The following is a 27693-nucleotide window of genomic DNA, read 5'->3' as shown; positions in this document are numbered from 1 at the left end:
TTGAATTCCCAATCCCTATATTTATGCCCACCTGCATTTTTGATTTCCTTCACAAGCTAATTGTACAATATTTCAGAGTCTGATTCTTTTTGTACAGCAAAATAACGTTTTGGTCATGTATACTTATTGTGTATCTAATTTATATTTTAATATATTTAACATCTACTGGTCATCCTGCCATCTAGGGGAGGGGGTGGGGGGGTAAGAGGTGAAAAATTGGAACAAGAGGTTTGGCAATTGTTAATGCTGTAAAGTTACCCATGCATATAACCTGTAAATAAAAGGCTATTAAATAAAAAAAAAATTAAAAAAAAAAGAAATATTAAGTCCAGGGTTACATAACTAATAATTGTCTGAGAATAGATTTGGAACCCATGAGTTTGAGTAGATTGAATCATTTATAATAGATTATTCACAATTTCATGCACAATATTCTTTTTTTTTACGATTCTTTTTGCATACATGATTTTTCATGCCAATTAGTATTTGTCAAATATGGAATAATAAAAATAAAATTACTTTAATTAAAATTCATTAAAAATAAAATAGAATAAAATAAAGGAGTTGGTCTCCTTAGCTTTTGAGTTCCCCTCTAGCTCTATGATTTTATAATTTGAGTATAATAGAAAGAGCTCTAGATTTGGAGACAAACTATCTGCTTTTCTTTTCCTTCCTTCCTTCCTTCCTTCCTCCTCCTCTTTCTTTCTTTCTTTTTTTCTCTCTTTTTCTCTTCCTTCCTCCCTTCCTCCCTTTATCTTTCTTTCTTTCTTTCTTTCTTTCTTTCTTTCTTTCTTTCTTTCTTTCTTTCTTTCTTTCTTTTCTTCCTTCCTTTCTTTTTTCTTTTTCTTTCTTTCTTCTTTCTTTTTCTTTCTTTCTTTCTCTTCCTTCCTTCTTTCTTTCCTTCCTTCCTTTTTCTTTCTTTCTTTTTCTCTTTCTTTCTTTATCTTCCTTCCTTCCTTCCTTCTTTCCTTCCTTCCTCCCTTTCTCTTTCTTTCTTTCCTTCCTTTCTCTTTCTTTCTTTCTCTTTCTCTTCCTTCCTTCCTTTTCTTTCTTTCTTTTCTCTCTCTCTCTCTCTCTGTGTCTCTGTTTCTCTTTCTTTGTTTCCTCTCTTCTTTGTCTTTAAGATGTATGTACATTTATATGTTTATTATAGCCATTCCTACTTAAAAACTATATAGTCCTTAGGTACCACCTTCCATAATAAAACACATACATGGAAAAACCTTCAGTGAGGAAGTCCTCATTGAAGCTACAGGTAACAGATAAATTTAGGTCCTCTTAGCCAAAGCTTATCTTATAGAAAGGGATGCAGGCATTGGTTCTACAAAAGAAGGCTACTATCCTAAGGCCTTGATACATTTATCTCACCTCCTGAAAATACAGCATAGTTTTTAGTGATCTGGGTAGGCAGCAGATCTTCTTTACAAATGACCAGAAACAAACATTTGGGTCTAGAGTCTGAGGACCCTGAAGAGAAAGCAGGACAGAAAGGAAGAAAGAGGACCAGACAGGCAATTTTAGTTTGGACAGAGATTTGTCCTTGATTTATGGTTTCCCCCACCTTTATCCTTAAAGGATTTCAAGTTCCTCTCTTCTTAAAAATAAGTTAGGGAATATTTTGAGGCAAATAGCCCAGTAGGGTCCAGAGACCCAAGAGAAAAGCAAATGTAGCTCCTGGTACCTACCCTGCAGGGCCCTGGAGCATAGAATTTTAGGGATGGAAGAAATCTTAGGATGACATTATAGAGCTAAACAAGAATTTAGAGATCACGAAGTCTAACCCTTCCATTTTATGGATCAGGCTCCGAGAGGAAAAATGACTTGCTCTAAACCACAGAAGTGTCAGATCCTCAGTTTGAACTCAGCTCTTTCTTCCAACTTCAAATGGAATGCCTTTTTGATGTCACCACAAAGCCTCTTTTGGGTCAGTTGATTACCTGACAGGATAGGGCCAGTCTGAGAGACTAAGCAACATCATCTACTCCAGCCTCCTCATTTTATGAGGAAAAGGAGAGCCCTGAAGTGAAGGTAAATTCTTAAGATCATAGATTAGATCTGTAAGGTCATCCTACCCTCTCTTCTGATAGATAAGGAGGCTCTGGCCCAGTGAAGTTATATGATTTGCTTGAAGTCATATAGTTAGTAAATAACAAAAACAGCGTTCAAGCTCAAATTCTTATTCTAGATCTGCTCTTTCCAAGAATCTGTCCCAGTATTAGATGGTGCCTGGTCCAGTCTGGAGAACACAAAACCTAACTTCTGTATATGTGGAGGCTTTCATAATTATCTCATGGGGACACAGCCACTTAGGGATGGAATTGCTATTCTTTCCATTCCATTAGTGGAAAAATTTTATACAGATTCTCTGCATTCTGGCTAATCTAGAAATTTCCCCCATGTTGTGACATATCTAGAGTTGTCGTTCTGTTCATGTCCACCTGCTGAAATCCTACTTCTCCTGAAATACCCAGATTGAGTCTCACTCTTCCTTTTAGGTTTTCCATAATCTTCACCCTCACCTCCTAACCAACCAGAAATTGCCTTTTCTTTCTCAGTCTTCTGTAGCATTTTGTGTCTTTCATTTGATTGAATTGAGTAGGATGCATGAGAGGGATAATAGGACAAAGTCTCTAAGAGAGTCCAGGGGTTCTGGTAGCAAAAATGATCACAGAAGCAAGCAATCTGTGCTTGGCACTTTGCTAGAGTAGTAAGAGTGGAGATTTTTGTCAAAGAGCAGTGAAGTAAATGAATAACCTTTCCTTCCTTTCTTTCTTTTCTTTCCTTCTCCCTGTCCTTCTCTTCTCCCTCCCTTGCCCTTCCCTGCTCTTCTCTGCCCTCTCTTCTCCTTACTTCTTCCTTCCTCAAACCTATTCCCTTTTTTTCCCTTTCCACCTCATTTTCACTTAGACGACTATCTTCAAGGAGCAAGGAAGCAAAGAAGGACTTTACTAAACCTTCTGTGAAGCCTTAACTTCATGCAAAACTATCAACTTTCTTCATAACCTCAAGTATCATTCTTTCAAAGTGAGTTAAATGAGAAGGTAAGACTCTCAGAGCTCTTTAGAAGAAAGCATGTTGCTCCTGGACTTCAACCTAACTGAATCCAGCTGAATACTCATCCATCTTTCTCCAATTTCAAAATTTGACTGCTCTATAATAGAAGTAGGGATCTATTTGTTTAAAATGAACTTAATTATCTTATTTCCTCAGAAAGTCCCACGGGATCTCAAACCCTATGTTTCTTCTAATCAGAATTGGGGGTGGGATGGGGTCTCAAGCCAAAAAGAACCTAGCTCTTATGGGCCACTACCCCTGAGTACTTTCTTAAACTACAATGCAGAAAAACAAGTCATCAGCTTCCCTGTGCTCAAAGTACACACAAAGATGTTAACAGACCAGCAACTGAACCACCCACCTGAAAGGCTGCTTAGGAGTTGGTTTGAATGTGGGAGTCAGATCTCTAAATATAACTTTGAAAGCATCCCTCATCATCATTTTTCTGGATCTCTGATTTTCTCCTTCATAAAAATAATAATAAAACTCTGAGCTCTGTTCTTTCTGCCCTTCCTGTGGAAGCAGCCTGTTCCCCAGATCCACAGGAAAAAAAAGTCTCTTCTGTCTTTCTTCCAATAGCCCCTTTGGTACTATATCTACTCTTCTCCATCCAGGACCTGCATCCAAGACCACTAAGCTCCCAAGAGAGACCTGTCTCTTAGGAAGTGGAAGAAAGCAGATGCTGCTTGAGAATCATCGGCATTGCAGACTGGAGAAGATCTGAACTTGTTATGAAAAAACCTAAATTTGAATTGTACCTCTGACACTTTCACTTTGGGGGAAGTCATTCAATCTGTCTAGACCTCAGTTTCCACATCTATAAAATGAAGAGTTAAGACTAGTTATAAGCATACTTTCCAGGAAGTGTTGCCTGGTACCTAGTCTAAAGCCCTTCAGTAGAAACTGGCACCCAAAGGTGGCATAGAGGCTGATTTTTAGTATCAGCAAGCCTGGGTATTGAAGTCTTGGGGGATTCCCTCCCTCTGGCTCTAGAGGGATGTCCTCCTTCCACCCCAAGATTGGTTCTTGAGTCATATCAAAGTTGGCCTTCCATCACAGCCCACAACCCTGTACCTTGGGTAGCCAAAAGAACAGGAAAATAAACATTGATTTACCACTTTTTAAAGACCACAGACCCCTGCTGAGACAATATCATGACTCACAGTTGCCTTGTAGCTTGAGTAGAAGGGGGAAGAGACTTGCTTTTTTTGCCTTCTATATCCAGAAGGCTCTTAGCTAAAGCCTTCCCCAATGCACAGAGAATTCACCATGCTCCTTTTGAGACCTTGGTCATCCCAAATAGTTTCTTAACACTAACCATCTTTTGTTGGTCCACCTAAAATTTGAAAAATTACCACTACTATCCTTCATTTCTCTCTGAACCTCTTTCTTGACTCTAGATTTTTTTTCTCACTATTCCCCAGAAGTCTTCTCACTCTTCCCCCCCCCATTATGACCCCCTTTCCCATTCTTCTTAGGATTTCCATTTTAAAGATGGAGTGGTCTTGACCAGCTGCCTTTACTGTACTAGCCAAGCCATCCTAGCTGAAGTATCAAAAGCACCTTAAGGACTATGGGCCCTTTGCACCTGACTTGCAGCCGAAGCCGTCACTATGTGAGCTTCTTGAAAGCAAGGACTATTACTATTTATATCTCCAGCATTTAGCATAGGGCTTAGTAATAGTAATACTTAGCATAGTAAGTACTTGATAAATACTTCATTCATTCATATATTATTGCTGCTCAGTCATTCATTTGTGTCTGGCTCTTTGTAACCTCCATATTACCTAAAATCCCTGAAGGGAATTTGACCGTTTTGAATGAGCAGTAACTTATTTATCCTGCTCCCCAAAGAAAAACTTTGGTTTAGGACCTCTAGGAGTGAAAATGTCATTCTCTTCTCATTTTAAAATCAGATCCTTAATTTGTATTTTCTCTCAGAAAGACCAATGAATATTCAGTTCATATATACTTTCCTTCAGATAACCCCTAATCCTTCCATTCCTTGAGTGGTGTTAATAATGTACCTTCCTATTTATAGAGGGGAGAAGAGTGTCCTTAAGCCTTTTTTTCCACTGTTTCTGCTGGATCATAATATGCCAATACTGTCCATGAGATTTTCTTGGCAAAGATACTGGAATGATTTGCCATTTTCTGCTACAATGAATTAAGGCAAACAGAAGTTAATTGATTTGCCCAGAGTCACACAGCCAATAAATGTCTGAGGCTGAATTTGAACTCAGGTCTTCTTAACTACAGGACTAACACTCTATCCAGTGAGCCACCTAACTTCTTATTCCAAAATACATAGATATTTCTCCCTCCCTCCCTCCCTTCTTCCCTTCTTCTCTCCCTTCCTCCTTTTTTCTCTTCCTTCCTTCCATCTTCCCTCCCTGATTTTCTTTCTTCTTTCCTCCCTCCTGGCTCTCCTTCCCTTCTTCCCTTCCTTGCTCCCCCCTCTTTCCCTTCCTTCATCCCTCCCTTCCTCTTCCTTCCTTCCTTCCTTCCTTCCTTCCTTCCTTCCTTCCTTCCTTCCTTCCTTCCTTCCAAATTCCTACAAATGGGTTAGGACTACTCAACTATTTTAACACAACTTCTCTTTCTTATAGATACTTTTCATTTCAGATGCCTCCTAGGAATCTATATGTGACTATAATTAAATGTTAAGGGTTAATCCTTAGAGGAGAGAAGCAGCAGGACATAATGAATAAAAGGAAGGTCCTGGTCAGAAAATCTTGGGTTCAAGTACTTCTTTTGACACATACTAGTAATTTGATTTTAGACAAGTCACTCAATTTCTCAGTGTTCCAGTTAACTCTCAAAGACAATTAAAATCAAATCAAATCATTAGTTTCCAGGTTGGAGAAACCTAGGCTTTTAGTCTTTAGAGGCAGCTTTCTACAGTAGATAGAGTCCTGGGCTTGGTATAAGGAAGAGCTGTGCTTTTGACCTTACATGTCCAGAGATCTAGGTATACAATGTTTATGATACTCACCAGTAGAGTCCCTCTGGGCAAGTCAATTAATCTCTCTGTAAAGAACAATCATAGATCTGTAGCTGGAAGAGAATATAGATGTCATCTAGTCTAACCCCATCATCATATAGATGAGTTGAAGGAGGTTGAGTAACTTTCCTAGTTTCTGGGATAGTTCATTATCAGGAAGCTTTTGAGTCACAGGGTATTCAGCCAAGGTGGCCACTCCAAACACTTCATGGCACTCATTGTCTGGGAGAACCTGATATCTATTTGCTGTTTTTTCTTTTCTGTCTTCTACAAAAGTCTCATTGTCAAAAATAAGAGCAGTTAGAGAAGAAGGCAGAAAGCAAGCTTAGAATGTCTTCTTCCAAGCCTCTACCTCTGCTTTTACTACTCAGGTGTTCTCAGTATGGGGAGTAGATTCTGGTACCTTTTCTTTCTTATTTACCCTGTTCCCTAAAGAAAAACTTTGGTTTAGGACCTCTAAGAGTGAACATGTCATTCTCTTCTCATTTTAAAATCAGATCCTTAATTTGTATTTTCTCTCAGAACAACCAATGAATATTCAGTTCATATTTCCTTTCCTTCAGATAACCCCTAACCCTTCCATTCCTTGAGTGGTGTTAATAATGTACCTTCCTATTTATAGAGGGAAGAAGAGCCTCCTTAAGCCTTTTTTTCCCACTGTTTCTGTACAGAGCCTTAACTAATGTAGGGCAACCATGGCATTATCCCAGGGCACCAAGATTTGTAGGGCACAACAATGTCAAATGATGATTTTAAGAGATTGTGCAATTTAAAAATTTATTATATTTACAAATTGACATTTTTGATCCTCCGGCACCTAGAACATAGCAGAATAATTTTAAGATAGAAAGCTTTCAAATGCTCTGACCCACTCCCTTACAAATGATCACATATCAAGTGAGCTCCTCTCAGCCTCTATTTCCCCACCAGAGACCTTGCAGTTTCCTCCTTGAGGGCAGAGACTATTTTATTTTTATCTTTGTGTTTCCAGAACCTAGGACAATGCCTGCCACATAGTAAGCACTTAATTGATCCTTTTTGATAGATTGATTTGAGTTCTCCCTCCAGTTGGTTTGAGGACTCATTCTATCTTGCTTAGCCCTAAAACCAAAAATTGTAGTTAAATTTCTGCTCCAGGGATCAGCAATCTTTCCTCAGAGAATTTGGTTATGTTTTCTAGACTAGGTGTGGAATAAGAAACTTCTTGAGAAGGAGTGGACACTATATGAAGGACAGTTACTGCTCATTCAAAACAGGGTCAAACTCCCTTCAGGGATTTTAGGTAATATGGAGGTCTCTGGAAGGTATAAATAAGAGAGATAGAATTCTTTCCCACCTCTTCCTTCCTAAGTCAGAAGATAGTTACAAAGAACCTCAAAAGATGTGTTTTAGTGCCTTTAGGACAGTCTACTTTCATTCACTTTTTCTTTGGGAGGAAACCAAAAGATTTAGATTAGGTTGTTCCATCACTGGATAGAAGCTTGTGACTATTGACTACTTTATGACTTCCGTTAAAACTGGCTGACAATGTTGGAAGCTATTTTCCTTTTTTGGTGGAATTTAAAGATCACCCAGCAATTACTTTAGCAGCAGTAAAAGGCACAAGATGAATTAAGAAAAGAATATATAGTTTCCTTTGAGCATCCTGAATAGCACATACAGCTATTAAGATTAAAAGTGTTTTTAGCCTCTGGATCATAAAATTGGGAGGAGGAAAGGAAAGAGAAAGGATTCCAGCCAGCAAATGCCCTTTGTAGTGAAATAATGGTGTTTTACAAAACATTCTTTATCTGACAGACTCGAAGCCCTTTAGATAACTACTCATCAATCCTTACAGTGTCCAAGTCCACAAGGAAAAAAGATAAATATTATTGCTTTCTTTTTTGCTCTTTTAAAAAATAGATAGGCAAAGGATAGAAAGTGGGAATATAGACTATTTGCTGTGCTACCACACAGATGGAGACAAGTATATAGTGGTTCTACCCATGCTTCATGGTTTATCCTGAGACTAGTGAGGAATCAGGTGAAATGATAATTTGGTGGTTAAATAGAAAGGAGATGATTGTATCAGAATAAATAGTGTCTCGGCTATCCTCAGTTTTAATGCCTATTACCTGTGTAATGGTGGGCAAATAACATAACCTATCTGTGCCTCAGTTTCCCCACCAGTAAAAATGAGAAGGCTGGGCTTGATAGCCTCTAAAGTCCTTTCCAGTTTTATATCTATGATCCTAATTATGGAGGCACTTCCCACTTCCTAGCAAAAGACACCCTAGACTCCACTATTTGTCTTTAAGGTCAATATAAAAGCAGTAGACCATTAGGGAATCTCATAAGACACAACATGAGACCCAGAGTCCCTGAAATAAGGGAGAGCAGTATTCCCTAAATGTTTCTCCCAAACCCAGCCCCATTCAATGAATCTCATTAGTCAATTTATAGGGGGTGGTGGGGAGAGGACTGCCATTTAGTCATGGTTGAATGTATTCCATTTCCTTTTCCTATTTAGAAGTTTTTTTTCTTAATAATTATCCTTTTGTGAAGAGAGAGGTTTGGGGATTCTCTAGGGTTTGGGAATATCCTTGCTTTATCCTGAAAGCACCTGCCTATTCCCTCTGTGCTATGGTTTCTAATCCTGCCTAGGATGCAGTGATACAAAATGGATTCTAATTTCATGGTTGAAGTGAGAAGAGATAAAATCTGCTCAGATCTTGGCATAAAAATTACATTCTAATGCATACCTTTCAGAAATTTCAAAATGATCTTGGGATATGCATGTCTCTGTGTCTTGAGGGCTCACACACACAGGTTTGTCCATATATCTCTAATTAGTGTTTTTATAGACATATTTATAATATAAATATTTTCTTAAAAACGAGTCAATAAATCTCATAATTGCAAGAATCTAAATGGTTCTTTTCAAATGCATTTTCTAAAACCAAATGAAATGGAACAGCAGCAAGAGGAGGGGGTACATCAGGGATGATGGGGAGCAATTGAAAATCCTGCGCTTCTGTGATTATGGGTATCATGGAAATTGCCTCCCTTGCTCCGACAGCAGATCTTTTGCCAGCCACCTGCCAAATTCTTTAAAAAGGAGGCAGAGCTAGGAGAGGGTTAAGGACAATAAATGGAACCTAATGTTAACTTCCTTCCCCCTCCTCTCCCCCCCTCCTCCCCCACCCCTTCTTTTTTTTTTTTTTTTTCTAGCTTTGTAAAAAGATAAATGTTTCAGATTTCCATCTGTGGTTCCCAGCAGCACTCTGGGAGCACTGCAGTAGGCCCGCAGAAATCGCTACTGCTGAGCCAACCCTGGATAATGCGTCTCAGCAGGGATGACATAATGGGCTAAAAGAAGACCATGATGTAATGCCTATCTCAAAAATCAGAGCCAATTTCTGTTACAAAGCTTTCGAGTGGAGCTGGAGGTAATGAACTGGCATAAATAGTGCAACCAAGAAAACTTTTTCGTTTTGATGCTTTTGATCTTGATTTCTCAAAAGACAGGGACCGGGGGGTGGGGGGGGGGAGAGAAGGAGGGGAAGAGGAATGAATTCCTGAGATCTCATCTCTTCAGGATGAATCTTTTTATATCAGCTGTAGGGCCCCCTCCACTGTCACCTTGGTTTTCAATGGAAGCAACAGCCTGCCGGCAGTAGCCTACTGATGTCATTGCAGAGGTGAATGACTTTTCCTGCAAGAGGGAGTGGGGAGTGGGGGTGTGTATGGGGGGGATTCCTATTCCCAGAAGCAGGAGAGCAAAGGGAGGAGTGCATGATGGGAAAATCCCTAGCCTTTTTGACCCTAACCTTTGATGCTTCCTTCCATAGGAAAAAATGTTAGCTCCCCAACTTTCTGAAATGCAGGTATATGGCATTAATAGTTGAACGCTTGTGGATCTTCAACTCCCTTGACTAATTAATTATGCATTTTGACCTCCCAGGGCATAGTCTGCCTGGCAACAAGATTCTAGCCTTAGGGAATGAATTGTTATAAATAAGAAATAAGATGTAAATACACCTGAGTGAGATAGAGGTCTTGGGGAAATTATTTGAGGGGATTCTCTTCCCCTCAGGCTTTGTCTGAAAAAAGCATTAATCCCGGAATGCATTTTGGTAGAAAAGTGCTATTTCTTTCTTAGTTGCTGGGGATATTTGCATTAAAGTCTCCCACTTCTATTTTTCTTCCTTTCCATTTAGTTACTTGGAGCTCTCTGGGACCACCCTTGCTACCCAGATGTAGTTCAGTTGGCTCCAAAGGGAGGGACAATTCATAAACTTGGTGCAGTTTAGACCCTTAAAGTGGTAGCCTAGGGCAGCAGCAGCAGAGCCAGCCCACTGCAGGTTTCATAAATTGAATATTATGACTTTTAAATAGGGAATAAACATCAGGAGCAGATGAAATTTCACTAGTGGTGGATTCTGTTTTTAATGTCTTTAGGAAGGAAAATGAGGGAAATAAAATAGAAATGTGGCCATTAGGCGAAAGCAGAATTGCTCTGGTGATGAGCAAATGAAAATGGATTTTGTGTTCTAGACTTTTCTGTGATGGGGGAGTAAGTTTGTAATTGTCTGATGATGCAAGTACTTTTTGTGTGCACAGCCGCCAGCCATAATTAGGATGTTTAGGTCTGGTATCCATAGTGAGGTGTTTAGGACGGTTTTAGGCATTCTAGACTTCACCAAGTTTAAGCGATATGATAACAACCAGCATTTATATAGTACTTTAGGATTTGTAAAGTATGTTCCAATTATTATCATATTTGAGCCTCAGAACAAACCTGGGAGGTGGATTATTATACCCATTTTACAGAGTGGGAACTGAAGCTAAGGGAGGTTATGTGATTTAACCAGTTATAGGTAGGAAGTGTCTGAGACAGTCAAGATTTGATCTCAGGTCTTCCCCGAAATCGGGTTCATAACTCTCTGATTCCTCTTTCTGTCTCTCTGTTTCTCACTTTCTACTGTCTTTCCTTCTACCCTTAATCTCCAATTCCAAAACTGTAATTCCATCAGTTTAGGAAACTCCCAGTTTGGAAACCCCCATCATTGGGCATATCTGTAACTCCTCTCTATTTAACAATTTTAAAGAAGTCTCTAGGATATTGAAAAGTGAAATGACTTTCTCCATAGTTACATTCAATGTCATGTCACAGGCAGTACTTAGCCATAGCTTCCAAGCTCCAAAGCCACTTCTCTTTCCATTATACTGTGATGCTGCTTATATAGGATCTATACAATAGGCACTTTAAACATGTATGGACCTCAACATGGAAATACTGTCTTGGACATAGGGGAGAGAACAGCTGACCAGGAGAATTAGATCTATAGCTTGTCAATGCACCCTGACCAGCTGTGTGACCTTGGGCAAGTTTATTTGACCCCTCTGAGTTTTAGTGCTCTTATCTTGGAAATTAGGAGATTTAACTGTATGACCTATATCTCTAAGAACCATTCCACTTCTAGTTTGAGTTTATGAATCTTGGATTATTGTGAAGTAAGTGTATTATAAAGTGCCTTAGACATGAGAACATCAGTGTGATTTAGTGGAGAGAGTTCTGGAATTAGAATCAGAAAGAACCAAATTTGGGACAATTTCTTTCATTTCTCTGAAGTTTTCTCATCTGTAAAATGGGTATAATAATACTCTAGTACTTTTCAGGGCTCTGATAATTAAATGAGATAATGTATAGGAAAATACTTTAGGTGAAGGTACGTGGTGGTGGTGGTGGTAGTAGTAGTAATAGTGGTGATGTTATGTCAGTAGTCCTAGTAATGGCAGATATTTCAGAAGAGATAATCAATGAGTATACCCAAGAAGTCTTTCGAAACACTGTGAGAAGAAAACCAAAGTCCCATGAAACTTGTGGAACTAAGTGGAGGAAGGCACCAAAAGGGCCATTACTAAAATAAGAAATAGTTGGCCCTGGTTCACTATTTCTCACCGGCTAGTGGTTAATCAATTGATCAACATTTATTAAGCACCTACCATGTGCCAGGCACTGAACTAAGTTCTGGGGATACAAAAAAACAACCCCTGCCCTCAAAGAGTTCACATAAAATATACAATAAACAAACTATATACAGAATGAATAAAAAATAATAAACAGAAGGTAGGTCCCAAAATTAAAAGGGTTTAGGAAAGACTTCCTATAAAAGATGGGATTTGACTGGGACTTAAAAAAAGCCATGAAAGTCAATAGGTGGTACTGAGGAAGGAGAACATTGTGGGCATAGGAGACAGTCAGAGAAAATGCCTGGAGCAGAGAAAGGAAGGCTCCGGGGATACAATGTTTTCAAGTACATGAAAGACTATCATATGGATCAAAGATTATTAGACTTGCTCTGCTGGGACCCAGAGTACAGAACTACAATCATTTGGTGAACGTTTCAAAAAGGAAGAATTCAGCTTTTTGTAAGGAAATATAGCTTAAAACTGCACTAATACTTTTGGGTTACCTTGTACTTAAAAACAGACCTACCTAGAAGGAGGAAGAGATATTTCTGGAGCTTCAGACTCTCCTTTTACTGAAGGTCTCTAACTGGAGGTTAGTAGAGAGGATTGTCTAGGTTATTACTGAGGGCATCCGTGTTCAGGTGGACCAATTATAACAAGATGCCTCTGAGATCCCTCCAGGCTGAGATTCTGTGATTCGTGTCTAAATTTACTTCTATAAAATTTTGGTGCAATGCTCCTAAGTCCTAGGTCCTCTGGTTTTGGGGCTAAGAAAACAAAGCTAATTCTTCTTCCTCATGACAGCTGGTTAAGTAATTGAAGGCAGTTATCATGTTCCAACTAATTCATCTCGTTTCCTGCCTAAATATTCCCCAATTATCAGGATCTCAATGCCCTTTCCCATACTGGTTGTTCTGCTATGGTTATTCTCTGGGAAGCAATTTCCTTCTTAAAATGAGGTGCCTAGAAAAATAGAATACTCTAGCTTTGATTGGCTGTTTCTTCTGCTAACTTGGATTTTTTTTTTAAAGTATGCTTTATATGTGCACCATTCTGTGTACTTCAGAGTAAGAATCTTTAGCATATGAAAGCTGATCAAGTCTGGAAAAGGAACAGTGGTAGTCTCAAGTACTGTCTCTGTAAAGATGACATCATCTACTAATGGGGAAAAAAAAAAAAAACAACAACCTCCTGATGGTAGTTTTCAGCATCTTAAGATAAATTCTTTCCCTTTAAATGTAATTTCTATTTAAAAATGGAAAAAATAAACTTAGAACACAGGTATGGTCTTAGCATATAGGATGGATGTAATAAAGATGAGTTATTATAACAAATTGATTATCCAGATAATGCTTCATTGCACTGGTTACCACAAACATTATATTTGGTTAATAAGAAAGGATGTAAGGAGGACTTCTGCTTTCCTTTAATCTGAGATACCTCGTATCTATTTATTTATACCTATGGCTCTGCTCTTTGAAATAATATAGAAAATGTTTCATGAGAAATAACTCATATGAGTGTATATTGCCCTTATTCCTAAACAATACACCAAAATAAATAAGAATATTTACCTATTAGGTATACAGCATTGTACCAGGTTCAAAAATAGATATTTCAGACAAAATTCTTGAATTAAGATGCCAAATTCATGATCAAATCAAAGATTCTCCCTCCACACACACATACATACAATCAAACCTTCAAAGACTCCCCATTATCTACTGAATAGAGTTAAAATTCTTTAGGGTTTCTAAAGTCTGGTTTTATTTCACTGTACTCCCCTTTACATACTCTAGGAACTGGCTACTAACCCATTCCCAGAACACTCTACTGCTACCATGTTTTGTTTGTACTCTTCCCACCTCCTGGATTGGTTTCCTCCCCTCAACAGCATCCCCTTCTTCATTCTTCTCACCCTCCAATTTCTACTATTTTGTCCTTTATGACCAATGTAAATATCACCTCCTCCAGGAAGCTTTCCCTGATTCCTCTAATCAAAAGTACTTTTCACTCACCTGAATTGATTACAGAATCAGCAAGGTAAATCATGGTGGTTTTGTGATTTTGTTTTGGTGGTATTGTAATTTGGTCCAGACCTGTGATGTATTGGTTTAAGGAATTCTTGATGAGGAAACTCCTTCTGGAGTCAGAACTTTCACTCAGGTCCTTTGAATTCTGACACCAGCTCTCTGTTCACTGCACTATGCTGCCTGACAAGCTGGATAAATAAGGAGATAGAACTGAGCTGGATTTCTTGCTAAACTAAGGATGGGATAAAACATAGAATTATCTTTTTTAGATCATGGGTCCTCATTCTCTCTACCAAACTGTCACTTCTTTGAGGGTAGAATCTCTTTTTTTCTTTTCTTTTCCTCCTCTTCTCTAGCACCTTTCTCAGACCTTAGTATATTTTTCAACTTTTGAAAGAGGTGGACAGATTCAGAAAGGGCATTCCCTTTATCAATGCAGACTCAAACTCCTCTGTACTTTAGAAAATGGCTTTGTAAAATGCTATAGCCAACTCATTTCTAAAATGTATAGAGAATTGACTCAAATTTATGAGAATTCAAGCCATTCTCTAATTGATAAATGATCAAAAGATATGAACAGACAATTTTCAGATGAAATTGAAACTATTTGTAGCCACATGAAAAAGTGTTCCAAATCACTACTGATCAGAGAAATGCAAATTAAGACCACTCTGAGACACCACTACACACCTCTCAGATTGGCTAAGATGATAAGAAAAGATAATGATGAATGTTGGAGGGGATGTGGGAAAACAGGGACACAGATACCTTGCTGGTGGAGTTGTGAATGGATCCAACCAATCTGGAGAGCAATTTGGAACTATGCTCAAAAAGTTTTCAAACTGTGCATACTCTTTGATCCAGCAGTGTTATTACAGGGCTTATACCCCAAAGAGATCTTAAAGGAAGGAAAACATGTGCAAAAATGTTTGTGGCAGCCCTCTTTTCAGTGGCCAGAAACTGGAAACTAAATGGATGCTCATCAATTAGAGAATGGTTGGGTAAATTGTGGTATATGAATGTTATGAAATATTGTTCTGTAAGAAATGACCAGGAGAATGATTCCAGAAAGGTCTGGAGAGACTTACATGAACTGACGCTAAGTGAAATGAGCAGAAGCAGGAGATCATTATACATGGCAACAAGAAGACTATACAATGATCAGTTTTGATGGATGTGGCTCTCTTCAACAATGAGATGATTCAAACCAGTTCCATTTGTTCAGTGATGAAGAGAGCCATCTACACCTAGAGAGAGGACTATGAGAACTGACTGTGGACCACAACATAGCATTTCCACTCTTTCTGTTGTTGTTTGCTTGCATTTTGTTTCCTTTCTCAGTTTTTTTCCCCTTCTTGATCTGATTTTTCTTGTGCAACAAGATAACTGTATAAATATGTATCCATATATTGGATTTAACACATATTTTAACATGTTTAACAGGAATGAGACTACTTGCCATCTAGGGGAGGAGAGGGTGCAAGGAAGGAGGGGAAAATTTGGAACATAAGGTTTTGCAAGGGTCAATGTTGAAAAATTACCCATGCATATGTTTTGTAAATAAAAAGCTTTAATATATTTTTTTAAATGCTATGGCCATAAAACACAAATTATTTGGGAATCAAGCTCTTGGTAGTAAGCTTTTCATACTAAGGTTTACAGATTAAGGGCTGGGAAGGATATTAAGGATATTAAGGATAATTTAGTCTAATCCTGTCATTGGTCAGTAAAATGAGGAAATTGAGGTCCATAACAAAGAAAGGCTATAGAGATCAGGACAGATTCTTTGCTGGGCTTTGTCTCTCTTACAGGATGGCCCATACTGGTACTTGGATGATAGACAATTCAGTTCATCACTGAATTCATAGATACTACATATTGCCAATGTGTTAGAGGCAGAATTTGAATTATGATAATCCCAATCCTGGGACAAGTCCTTTATCCATTAGCAGAGTGGCAATTAATAAACTGCCCGTTGAATGAATGGTAGAAGTGTCACCATCATTTACTGTAAGAAAGAAGAAAAAGGACTCCTTGATACTCATTGCACCTGTTATAAAGATAAGCCTTTCTCCATCCTTGAATAAAAATGATGGAAATCCACTTCAGATATTTTTGAAGCATTTTCTCTGACCAACTATCATAATTTTAGCCTTTTCCAATTTGAGTCAAAGCCAACTGCTTCCAGTTCAAACCCAAATAGCTGCCTGCCAAGCCAATAGGAGATCTATTTTGAATGGATCAGCAGGAAAGAGGTTAATATCATTGATACACTGGAGCAGCCTCTGTTCATTATCTCTAGCATATCTTGTACATATTGAATCAGTCAGGGTAGAGGAGAGCAGAAAGACCTCCCAGAAGCCTTAAGTAGATGAAGAGCAATTCCCCATGACTGCTTATCAAGACTTTCCTTCCAGGAATGGACCCCACAACTTCAAATGGAGCTCAGCCTATGCCTGCCATTGACCACAGTCTTGTCACTAACACCTTATGATTAAGGGTATCAAAAACTTCCTGCAGCTCTAAAATTAGCTATGCTAAACCTATCATTAAGGGGCAGGAGAAGGAGTATAAATGACCTTTATGGAGTCCCAGGCTCCTGCATCATTTCATTGTGGGGGCTCAGTGAGCACTCAACTGAGCTTTTAGTTTCTGGAAATAAATGACCCTTTAGACTGATTTTTTTTTCTCCCGAAGGTGAATATTTTTGGAAACTTTGCAAGCATTCTGCTCATCTATTTTTGAATCATTTGAGTGTTAAAATGTGGTGTTTTCACACGTCAGGCTATTCAAACCCCTGATCCTTTCCCCCCTTTTTTTATTCTTAAATGCCAAAAAAAGTCTTTCAGTTTAGATGATCTGAAGTCCATATTTGGTTTTTTCTATAGTTTCTGAGGTAGGAACATAGCTTTGCCAAGAGAGAGGAGAAAAACCACACCCCCAAACCGTGCTTCACCTTTAAAGAAGCTATAAATACTTGAAGGTACTATTCTAAGCACTGTATTTCTGGATTTAAATATTCTCCAAGAACAGTGGTAAGGCCAATGTCTGGGCTTTTGCTCCCCTACCCAGGCATTTATCAGGCAACAGAGTGGTCTTTATTCTCTCTTTCTCTGTGCCACCCAAAGACATCTATCCCATTCCCCTTTTCTTCATGACCATAGCACAAAAGGACTCTAGATACAAAGAAAGAAGGTATCAGTTGCATTTTTGAAATTCTGCTCAACATGAGTCTCCTTTGATGGGCCTTTATTCCTCCACCAATTCTTTTGAAATTCAGGCCTTTTTCTATTAAATGAATGAATGGATGAATGAAAAGGCATTTATTAAGTGCTTGAAAGTCTTTGTATCAACTTGGAGCTCCCAAAGTGGAGCCTTTTTGGAGTTGCCCAAACACCTGAGTGTCTCTGGAAAAATTACTATCTAGGTTAAGTCAAGTCATAAATTCTGGTTTAAATAATGTACATGGCTGCCTGACCTGCTTCTTTCAGATGGGTCCAAGAAGTCTGCTCTGAGCTGAGAACAAGTTTGGTAAAGCTTTGCTTCCCACCTCCCCACCCCCCAACTCTCCCTCCCTAAGCCTACTCCATCTTTTTGTTTTTTAAACTGCAATCCTTTTAAAAATGGCAAGTGTTTGAAAATAGGAACTTAACCCAAAAACAAAATTTCAGTCAGTGGGATAAAGTTATCTTTGCAACACTCTATGAAAGCCATTTTAATGATTTTTAATTCAGTTCTATCGGTAGTAATGGGACCATCTTAATTAGGTTATGTGAAGTAGGAGTATTTGTTCTTCAGTCATCATTTTCCAAAGTATTGATCATTGATCTTAGCAAATGAGAAACATATTTAATCTGTTGGCACATACACAAAAGCAAAATTTTTATAGTTTCATGGCATACTTTCCCTTTCCCTTGGCCATACAACAGAAGGAAGTATACTGGAAGCTAGGTGATTTGAGTTCTCATTTTGATTTGCCCATAAGCTAGCCTTGTGATCTTGAACAAATCACTTATCTAATCTGAGTTTTCTCATCTATGAAATGAGGAAGATAGTCCAGATCAAAGCTTCTGAGACTGTAAGTTGTGACTCCATATGGGATTGCATAACTGAATGTGGGAGAAGCAAAACTATGATTTGTTATCAACAGATGTTTGATTTATATACCTTATATTCCCAGGGTCACATAAAAATTTCTTGGGGGGAAAAAGAGTTATAAGTGAAAAAAAGTTAAAAAGTCCTGATCCAGATAAATTCTTTTAATCTTTTAACCCTAACATGCTATTTTCTTTAACCTTTTCCTGGTATTGTGGAGTAACAGCTTTCTTGATTCTCATTTTTTCCATGAGGTTTCTTTGTTAGTACTCCAGTGTGCCAATGGATCTGAGATCTTGCCATTGTGGGTCTTCCTTCTAATGATGAACATTCTTGCCCATCCATATTCAGCTGACTAGGTTTGTACTTAGAAGAATTGGATTCAAATCTCAGTTCTTCTATATCCCACCTGTGTAACTCTGGATAGGTCACTTTACTCTCTGAGCCTGAGTTTCCTCATCTGGAAACGTAAAGGAACTCTAATCTACAATACTCTTCATAGATCTGTCTTGGAGGGCTTACTTGACATGTTCTTTTGGTATTACATGGATAGCATAGGGATTCACAGTCTCTCCAAACTTGTTTTTTGCTATATACCTGACAATGGAAGACACATTATTCAGTTTATGTACCTTCTATGCCATGGAACGGCCTTTGAAGTTTCCCATTTGGGTGGATCTTTTCTTTTAAGGATATCCAGTCATATTCATGCTTGCCTTTTAACATCTAGGACTTCCAAATGCGGTCATAGGATCATAGAGTCAGAAGCTTAGATGATACATGAGAAAGTGAGGCAGAGCTTAAGTGACTTGTCCAAGGTCACATAGCTAGTAAATGTCTGAGTTCAGATTTAAACTTAGATCATCCTGACTCCAGACCCAGTACACTATCCACTGTCCAGCCACCTACCAAGTTATTAAGTGTCTAAGTTCATATTTAAACTTAGGGCTTCCTGATTCCAGCTCTCTATCAGTTGTACCATCTCATCTCCCAGAAAAGTGCAAGCAAAGCTCAACAAGTTAGAAAGGTTTTTTAAACAGGTCTAGGCACTGATTGCACTTCTAGTTGAGTTTGAATGAATGTATCATGAAAAGATTGTTGATCTCATATTGAATTTTAGGTCATAGCAAAGGTCAAAGCAAAATTAATTCATGGTTGCCTCCTTTTGAAACTATCAAGGAGAAAAAAACACAGGAAGACAGACAAATTTAAAGCAAAAGGGACAAACTATAAAGAAGAATGATCTCCTGGAGGAAAGAGTAGATAAATAGGCTGGAGTTTATCATATAGCAAACCAGCATTTTTAATTTATTAAACACTTACTATTTGCCAGATAGTGTACTGAGTGCTAAGGGTACAAAGAAAAAGTGAAACTGTTCCTATCCTCAAGGAGATTACATTTTTAAAAGGGGAGACAATATGTACAATGTATATTCAAGACACATACAAAGCAGATACAAGGTAATCTTGACTGGGAGAAGGTAATAACAGGAAAGCCTTCTGGAGATAGTAGTCCTTGGATTGAGCCTTGAAAGAAATCAAGTTTTATAAGAGATGAAGGAATGGAGGGAGAGCATTCCACGCATGAGGAACAGCCAGTAGAAAATGAATGGAGACAGGTGATAGAATATCACATATGAGGAACAGCAAGTGAGTTAAGATGACTGGTTTGTGGGGTGTATGTGGAGAAGTAGAATGAAGAAATGTTGAAGAGGGAAAAGAAAAATCAAAGTTGTGGAGAGCTTTAGTTGCCTAATAGAAGACCTTGTATTTGAACCAAAAAGTAATAGGGAGTCACTGGAGTTTAATGAAGAGAGATATGGAACAAATAGATCTGCTTTTAAGGAAAAGGACAGACAGCCACATGGTTAATGGAATGGGATGGGAAGAGATGAGACAAAAAGATCACAAAGAAGTTAGTGCAATAGGCCAGGTGAAAGGTCAAATGAACTAGAATTTATTAAGTGTCTGCTATATACCAGGCACTGGGGGACACTTAAAAAGGCATGCTCTCCTCCCCCCAAAAACAAAACAAAACAAAACAAAACAAAACAACAACAACCCAAAGAGTCCTTGCTTTCTGGGAACAAGCAATATAGGGAGAAAACATGCCATTAACTATGTATAAAGAAGATATGTATTGGATAACTTGGAGATAATCATAGAAGGACTAGCCTTGAGGATCACTGCAAAAGACTTTATAGAAGGTAGGATTTTGACTGAGATTTGAAGGAAATTGTGAAAGCCATAAGAAGAGGAGGAAGAGAAAAGATCCAGGTATGTGGGCCAGTCACTGAAAATGCATATAGTCGGAAAATGGAGTGTCTTGCAACAAAGAGGCCAGTGTTACTGGATCACAGAGCTCATAGAGAGTAGGTAAGTGTAAGAATACTAAAGATAAGAAGAGTTCAGATTATGAAACAGAGGATTGTATTTTTGTGCCAAACAGAGGATTTTATTTTTGATTCTGTGGGTAATAAAGAGCTGCTGGAATTTATTGAATGGGGAAATGACATCATTAAAACTGTACTTTAGGAAGATTACTTTGATAGCTGAATAGAAAGTGGAATGGAGAAGGGAGAAATTTGTGACAGTGAAATCAATTGGCAGTTTATTGCAACAGTTCCAGGTCTGAGGTGATGAGGGTCTGCACTGGGGTGGTGGCAGTGTGGGAGGAGAGAAGGAGGTACATAGGAGAGATTGAGAAGATAGAATCCACAGCAGTTGTCGAGAGAGAGAGAGAGAGAGAGAGAGAGAGAGAGAGAGAGAGAGAGAGAGAATTAAGAAAGACACTTTTGATTGTGAGCCTGGATGACTGCAAGATTGCTGATATCCCTGATGGTAATAGTACACTTAGGAAAAGGGGGACGGGCTTAGAGGAAAAGATAATTAATTCCTTTGTAGAAATGTTGATGTCTACAGGATATTCAGTTCAAGATGTCCAATAAACAATTGACATTTGGAGATTTGAGACTGAGGAATAAAAAGATAAGGCCAGATAAAGAGATTTGAGAATAATTGCATAGGTAAATCAGCAGAGGCTGATGAGATCACTAAGTAGAATGAATAGTATAGAAGTCAAAAAGAATCTGACTCAGAACAAAGTCTTAGATACCTACAGTTAGTGGGTGTGACCAAGATGAAGACAGAGAAAGGAAACTGAGAAGGAATTATTAGAAAGGGGATGACAGCTTGAAGCAGGATGGTAGCTATGTGAGTGGGGAGAGTTGTATATGAAAGATATTATGGTGATAAAAACAGAGAACCAAGAGAACATTGTGCACAGTAATAACAAGATTATATGGTGATCCATTCTGATGGAAATGGCTCTTTTCAACATCAAGGTGATTTAAGGTAGTTCCAATGGTCTTGTGATGGAGCCAGAAAGAGAACTATGGGGATTGAGTGAGGATCACAGCATAGCATTTTCACTTTTTATTGTTGTTGTTTGCTTGCATTTTGTTTTCTTTCTCACTTTTTCCCTTTTTGATCTGATTTTTCTTGTGCAGCATGGTAAATGTGAAAATATTATAGAAGAATTGCACATGTTTAACATATATTAGATTACTTGCCATTTAGGAAAGGAATGGGGGAAGGGAGAGAAAAAAATTTGGAACACAAGGTTTTGCAAGGATGAATGTTGAAAACTATGCAAATGTTTTGAAAATAAAAAACTTATAGAGACAGACAGAGAAAAAAAAGAGAGAGACAGACAGAGAAAAAAAGAGAGAGACAGACAGAGAAGAGAGAGAGAGAGAGAGAGAGAGAGAGAAGTGAGAAACCTGTTTTCAGAGGAAAGTCTGTTTGCCAGCTTATCAGGAGCAATGTAATTTTCCTAGAAAGAATGTAAAAGATATCACAAGCAGCAAACAAAGAAAAAGAATTAAGAGGAGGTCCCAGTGGGGAGCTCTACTCACAGAGGTATAGTTTGCCCTTCCTTCTTAAAGAGGACAAGGACCTTGACAGTAGGGAGGTGATGTCATGACATGCAAGTGAATTGGATTTAAGTGAAGGAGGGCTGTGCAAAGGCAGGTGCCTTACTTTTTCCTTTGAGCTGTCTGGGTCTGGGTCTAGTGGCCAGATATAAATCAGGCTGATTGGTGGCCAGAGATTGGAGACTTGACCCAGATGAAGCAGAAATGATAAAGGATTATTGAGTCCCTGGATCTGGGGAATAGGTTTTAAGACCTTTCAAGTTCCACAAGAGGAGATCTGCAGGTTGCATCAGGGGAGTGGGCATCCAGTACTAACCTCAGGGAGAAGAGCTGATTTCTGCTGGTTGGTGACTCCCCTCTGCTGAGGGGCACTGAAGTGCCATATGCTGACTTGACAAGAACATATGCCAGCCTGACAGGAAACAGGAAATGTGCTGTCTTTCTGGGACATGCTGGAGAACCTCCTGAGCTCTGTCAAATGTGTTCATTGCTCTAGGTTTCTGGCAATTCATATGGGGATATATCACTTGAAAGTAGCTTATAGAGAATATGCAAACTTAAGCAGGAGAGAAAGCATTTTAATCTATAGTATTTAAACATTCCTCCTCCTCTTCTTCCTTCTCTGCTTCCTCCTGCTTTTTTCCCCCTCCTCATTTCCCTCCCCCTTCTTCTACTATTCTTTTCACCCTCCCCCTCCTTTTCTATCTCCTCTCCCTTTATCTTCCTCCCTTTCTTGTTCTCTCCTTTCCCTCTATCCCTTCTCTCTCCTCTCTCCCCTTCCTCCTCCCTCCCCCTTTTTTCTCCTCTTTCTTTTCTTCCTCCTCCTTCCATTCTTTATTTTCTCCTCATTTCTCCTCTTCCACCTTTTCCTCTTTATTCTCCTCTCCTTCTCCTACTGTTCTTTTCACTCCTTCCCCTCCTTTTCTTTCTCCTCTCTCTTTATTTTTCTCCTTTCCCCCTTTCTCTTCTTCATCCTCCTCCCTCACCCCTTTCCATTGGAATTTGCACTCCACCCCCAAGACTTGATGATAGACAGCTTTTGCCTTATCTTGCCAGGTCCCAGACAATATGATTTCCTGATCTCCTCCAAGATGTGCATTCAGGCCACTGTCTCTCCCTGGACTCCCACTCTTTTCAAATTTACTTTCCTTTATATTTGTATCCCTGGCACTTAGTGCAGTGTTCAGCACATATTAAACACTTAATTTAATTCCCTCACAGGATCAGAGATGTTATATTTTTTGAAATGAGGAACTGATATTCAGGAAAGTGACTTGAACAAGTAACAATAACAACAATAATAGTAGATAACATGTATATTGTACTTACTAGGTATGATGTTAAGTGCTTTACAATTAAAATCTCATTTAATCCTCATATCAACCTCAGGAGGTAAGTGCTATTATCATTCCTATTTTATAAATGAAAAAATAGAGGCAGATAGAAATTAAAATGACTACCCCAGCATCACACAGCTACTTACCTGTCTAAAGCTGGAATTGGGATCAGGTCTTCTTGACTTGGTATTCTTTATCCACTGTGCCAGCTTCCTGTAAAAGCAAAGTTGAAAATGAGCTCGAGTCGAACACTCAAGAGGAACAAAGAGATCTAGAGTAGCAGCAAAATTAAAAGACTGAAAAAAGGATTAAAAGATTAAGAAAAAATCAGGGCACCTAATTGTGGCAGTGGATAGAATTACTGACCCTGGAATAAGAAGGACCTGAGTTCCAATGTAACTTCAGACACTTAACACTTACTAGCTATGTAACCCTGTGAAAGTCACTTAACCCCAATTGTCTTGCCAAAAAAAAAAAAAAAATGATGGAGCTATTGAGGAATCTGGTCCAGGATCAAGCTTTGAATCTAAAATACAGAGTGAGCATTGTATATAGCATGCTGGTCTTGGAGGCAAAAATATCTGGGTTTAATTCCCAGATCTGATCCTTAGCTGTGTGACCATTCCCAAACCCTTAGTCTTTCTGTGCTCCATTTTTCTTTCTTTCTTTTTTTTTTTAAAAAGTATTTTATTTTTCCAAATATATTTAAGACAGTTTTTAACATTCACCTTTGCAAATTTTTTCCTATCTCCTCCCTCCCCCCCTCCTACACAGCAAGCAATCTGATGTAAGTTAAACATGTGCAAATCTTCTAAACAAATTTCTATATTCAGCATGCTGCACACATACAAAAAAAATCAGATCAAAAGGGGGAAAACAAGAGAAAAAAACAAGCAAGCAAGCAAAAAAACAACAGGTGAAAATACTATGCTTTGATTCACATTTAGTCTCCATAGTTCTCTTTCTGGATGTGGAAGGCACTCCATCACAACTCTACTGGAATTGCCTTGAATCACCTCATTCTTGAAAAGAACCAAATCCATCAAAGCAGATCATCACATAATCTTGTTTTTGTGTAAAATGTTCTCTTGCTTTGCTTACTTCATTTAGCATCAGTTCATGTAATCTTTGCAGACTTTTCTGAAATTAGCCTGCTCCTCATATCTTTTAGATTCATAACTTATTCAGTCATTTCTCAACTGATTGTGCCCTAATTTTCTCATCCATTTAGTGGATATAATATCTATAGTATCTACCTCATAAAGTTGCTCTGAGGGTCAAATGAGATAATGTTTATAATACACTTTGCAAACTTTAAGCTACGAATGTCCATTGGTCTGTGAGTTCCTTGAGAGCAAGGACTATATTTTGTCTTTCTTTTTATCCCCGGAACTTAATACAGTATTTGGCACATAGTAGGTACTTAATAAATGCTGGTTGACTAACTGAATGAAAAATGACAGCTATTATTTTTCAGGAAAAAGAACTCTAATAATATTCAACTTCTGTATATTCGTATATACAGAACTGCCCAGTGTAAAGGTAATAAACAATCTGAACTAGAGGCCTTAATGGAAATAGATAAATAAGACTTCATGAATTTCACTAAGACTTGATAGAATGTGAGTCATGATTAGAGTATGGCAATGGAGAAACATTTCTTATTTAAAGGAAACAGAATAGATAAAATTGATGTATACCATTATCATGTACCAAGAAAATATTCTTTTGTGGGGAAACTATGCCCTGGGGTGGAGGCTGGGGTAGAATGATGGAAAACATTTGGGTGAAGATCAATAGAAAAAGAAAAAGGACATTATATTATAGGAGAATCTTTGTCATCCTTAAAACATTCTCTTGCCCTCCTACATACCTTTTAAGCTATTGTCCTGTATCTTTCCTCCCTTTTGTAGCCACATTCCTAGAAATTTTCTCCAGTTTTCTTACTTTCCACTAACTTCTCAATCCCTTTCAGTTGGGATTCCATTTCAAGTACTTAACTGCCATTGCTTCCTCCTTCAAATTTAACAGTGATCTCTTAACTCCAAAATTGAATGGTTGTTTTTCAGTTGTCCTTCTTGACCTCTTTGCAGCATTTGACACTATTCATCAATCTTTCTTGTTAGATTTTTGTTTTCACTGTCCTGTCACAGTTCTCTTTGTACTTCTCTGACTAATTCTCTTATTGCTGTTGGCAGGATCATTATCCATGTCCTGATCCCCATGTGTGGATATACTCCAGGACTCTGTCGTGGGCCCAGAATGGCAGAATCATGAAACTGCAGAGTTGGAAAAGAAATCAATAACCATTTAGTCCATCACATACTGAAAAGAATCCTTACTATAACATACTTGATAAGTAGGCATCCAACTTCTGGCAGAAGACCTCCAATGAAGGAGAACCCAATCACTTTTGCACTGCTCAAATTGTTTTTTTATACTGACATGAAGCCGAAATATGCCTCTTTGCAACTGTTATCTGTTGTCACTAGTTCTCCCTCTGGGATCAAACAGTTCAAGTCTAATTCTTCCTTTACATGACAACCTTTTAAATATTTTAAGACAGTTTTCATGTTCCCTTGAGTTTCTCTCTTCTAGTGTATAGATCCTCAGTTCCTTAAATGGATCCTCAAGAGTCATGACCCTTTACTATCCTAGGTACTTTTTTCTGAAAGCTCTTCAGCTAATCATTGTCCTTAAAATGAGGCAATTTGAGCTAAAAACAATACTCCAGAAATGGTCTGACCAGGGCAGAGTACACAAGGATTATTATCTCTGTATTCCTGGAAGCTATTCATCTCCTGATGGAACCCAAGCCTGCATTAACTTTTTTGGCTGCTACTAAAAAAATGACTGCTGACTTCCCTCTTCTCATCTCTTTCTACATTTGTATTATTGGTGACCTCATCAGCTCCCATGGGTTCAAATATCATTTATGTATTGATGACTCCAAAATATACATACCAACCTAATTCTCTTCTGAATTCCAGCCCTGAATCTACAACTATTTGTAGAGCACATTCCAGTGTTTAACATAGTAGGCAGTTAATAAATGTTTATTGACTGACGACTGATCGATATATTGACCTGGATGGTCCATTGACATCTCAAAGTCATCAAGCCCAAGATCAAAATTATTATCTTTCCTTTTAAATCTACCCATCTCTTAACTCTTTAAATTTTGTCAAATGTCTTTATTCTTGTTTCAGACACTCATCTTTATGATCTAGGAATGATCTTCAGTTTTTTGTTTTGCTTCAACATTCTATGTTCTATGCAGTGCATAGAACACCAGTTCTCAAGTTAGGAGGACCTGAGTTCAAATCTTGTTTCAGACACTTAACTCATCCTAACTGTGTGACCCTGGGCAAGTCACTTAACCCCAATTGCCTCAGCAAAAAGAAAAAGAAAAAAGAAAAGTCTTGTCAATTCTATCTCCACAATACTTCTTGCATCTGTTCCCTTCTCTCCATTCACAGGACCGCAATTCAGATCCTCATCACCTTTCATTTTAACTATTGCAATAGCTTTCTGCTTGATCCCCCGAATCTTTCTCTCCAATCTATCCTTGGAACAGCTATATTTGTAAACATAGATATCAACATGTTATTCCCCTACTCAAGAAACTTCATTGGTTCCCTATTGACCTTAGGATAAAGCTCATCTAATTTTCAATTTAAAACCTTTCACCTTTTGTGTTCAGACTATCTTTCTAGGCTGATTACATATTTTTCCTCTCTATATTCTATATTCCAGAGAAACCAGTCTGCTTCTATACACAATGTGGGCCCTTTCATAGGGAATATTTTTCACCTCCCCCTCTGGAGACTTGTTTTTTTTCAAGAGTTCAGTACAAGGGCCACCTCCTAGAGGAGGCCTTTCCTGCTCCTTCCAGGTATTAGTGGCTCCCCTGAAATCAGTTTGTATTGATTTTGTATGTATCTTATATTAACTCAATGTACAGTGCCTGACACATTTATGTTTAATAAATGTTCTCTTCTCTATTTTTCTTACGCATCCATCTTTTTTCTAATCTATCATCTATTTGTTTCTATAGCTATCATTCAGTTTATTATACAATCTTTCCCTTCCTCTCTCTAGCCTCTTCCTCCCTCTCTAACCCTCTCCCTTTCCCCTTCTCTGACTCTTTTCTTCTCTTCTCCCTTCCTAGCCCCCATGCCTCTATCTTTTTGTCTCTGTCTCTCTTGTATTCCAGAGATTGTTAAATTATTAGTGTGAGCAACTATACCTTGGAAATCAGCAATTTCTACAAACCAGAC

The 27693-nt window shown here is 38.3% G+C and overlaps 1 long non-coding RNA gene across 1 annotated transcript in view; it reads right to left on the bottom strand.

Moving 5' to 3' along the window:
* The window catches only part of LOC116423279, a 75028-nt gene extending 48755 nt beyond the window's left edge, over window positions 1-26273 (bottom strand). The window contains exons 1-3 of the long non-coding RNA XR_004233829.1: window positions 25287-26273; window positions 23560-23626; window positions 22393-22576 (exon numbers count right to left, since the gene is read on the bottom strand). This is a non-coding gene — a long non-coding RNA (uncharacterized LOC116423279). The remainder of the gene's footprint in view (window positions 1-22392; window positions 22577-23559; window positions 23627-25286) is intronic.
* Between the last annotated feature and the right edge of the window lie 1420 nt (window positions 26274-27693).

Source organism: Sarcophilus harrisii, chromosome 1 (genome assembly GCF_902635505.1).
Source record: "Sarcophilus harrisii chromosome 1, mSarHar1.11, whole genome shotgun sequence".
In the NCBI taxonomy this organism is placed as follows: Eukaryota; Metazoa; Chordata; class Mammalia; order Dasyuromorphia; family Dasyuridae; genus Sarcophilus; species Sarcophilus harrisii.
The sequence above is the reverse complement of the archived record's forward strand: the minus strand, read 5'-3'. Positions and strand labels throughout refer to the sequence as shown.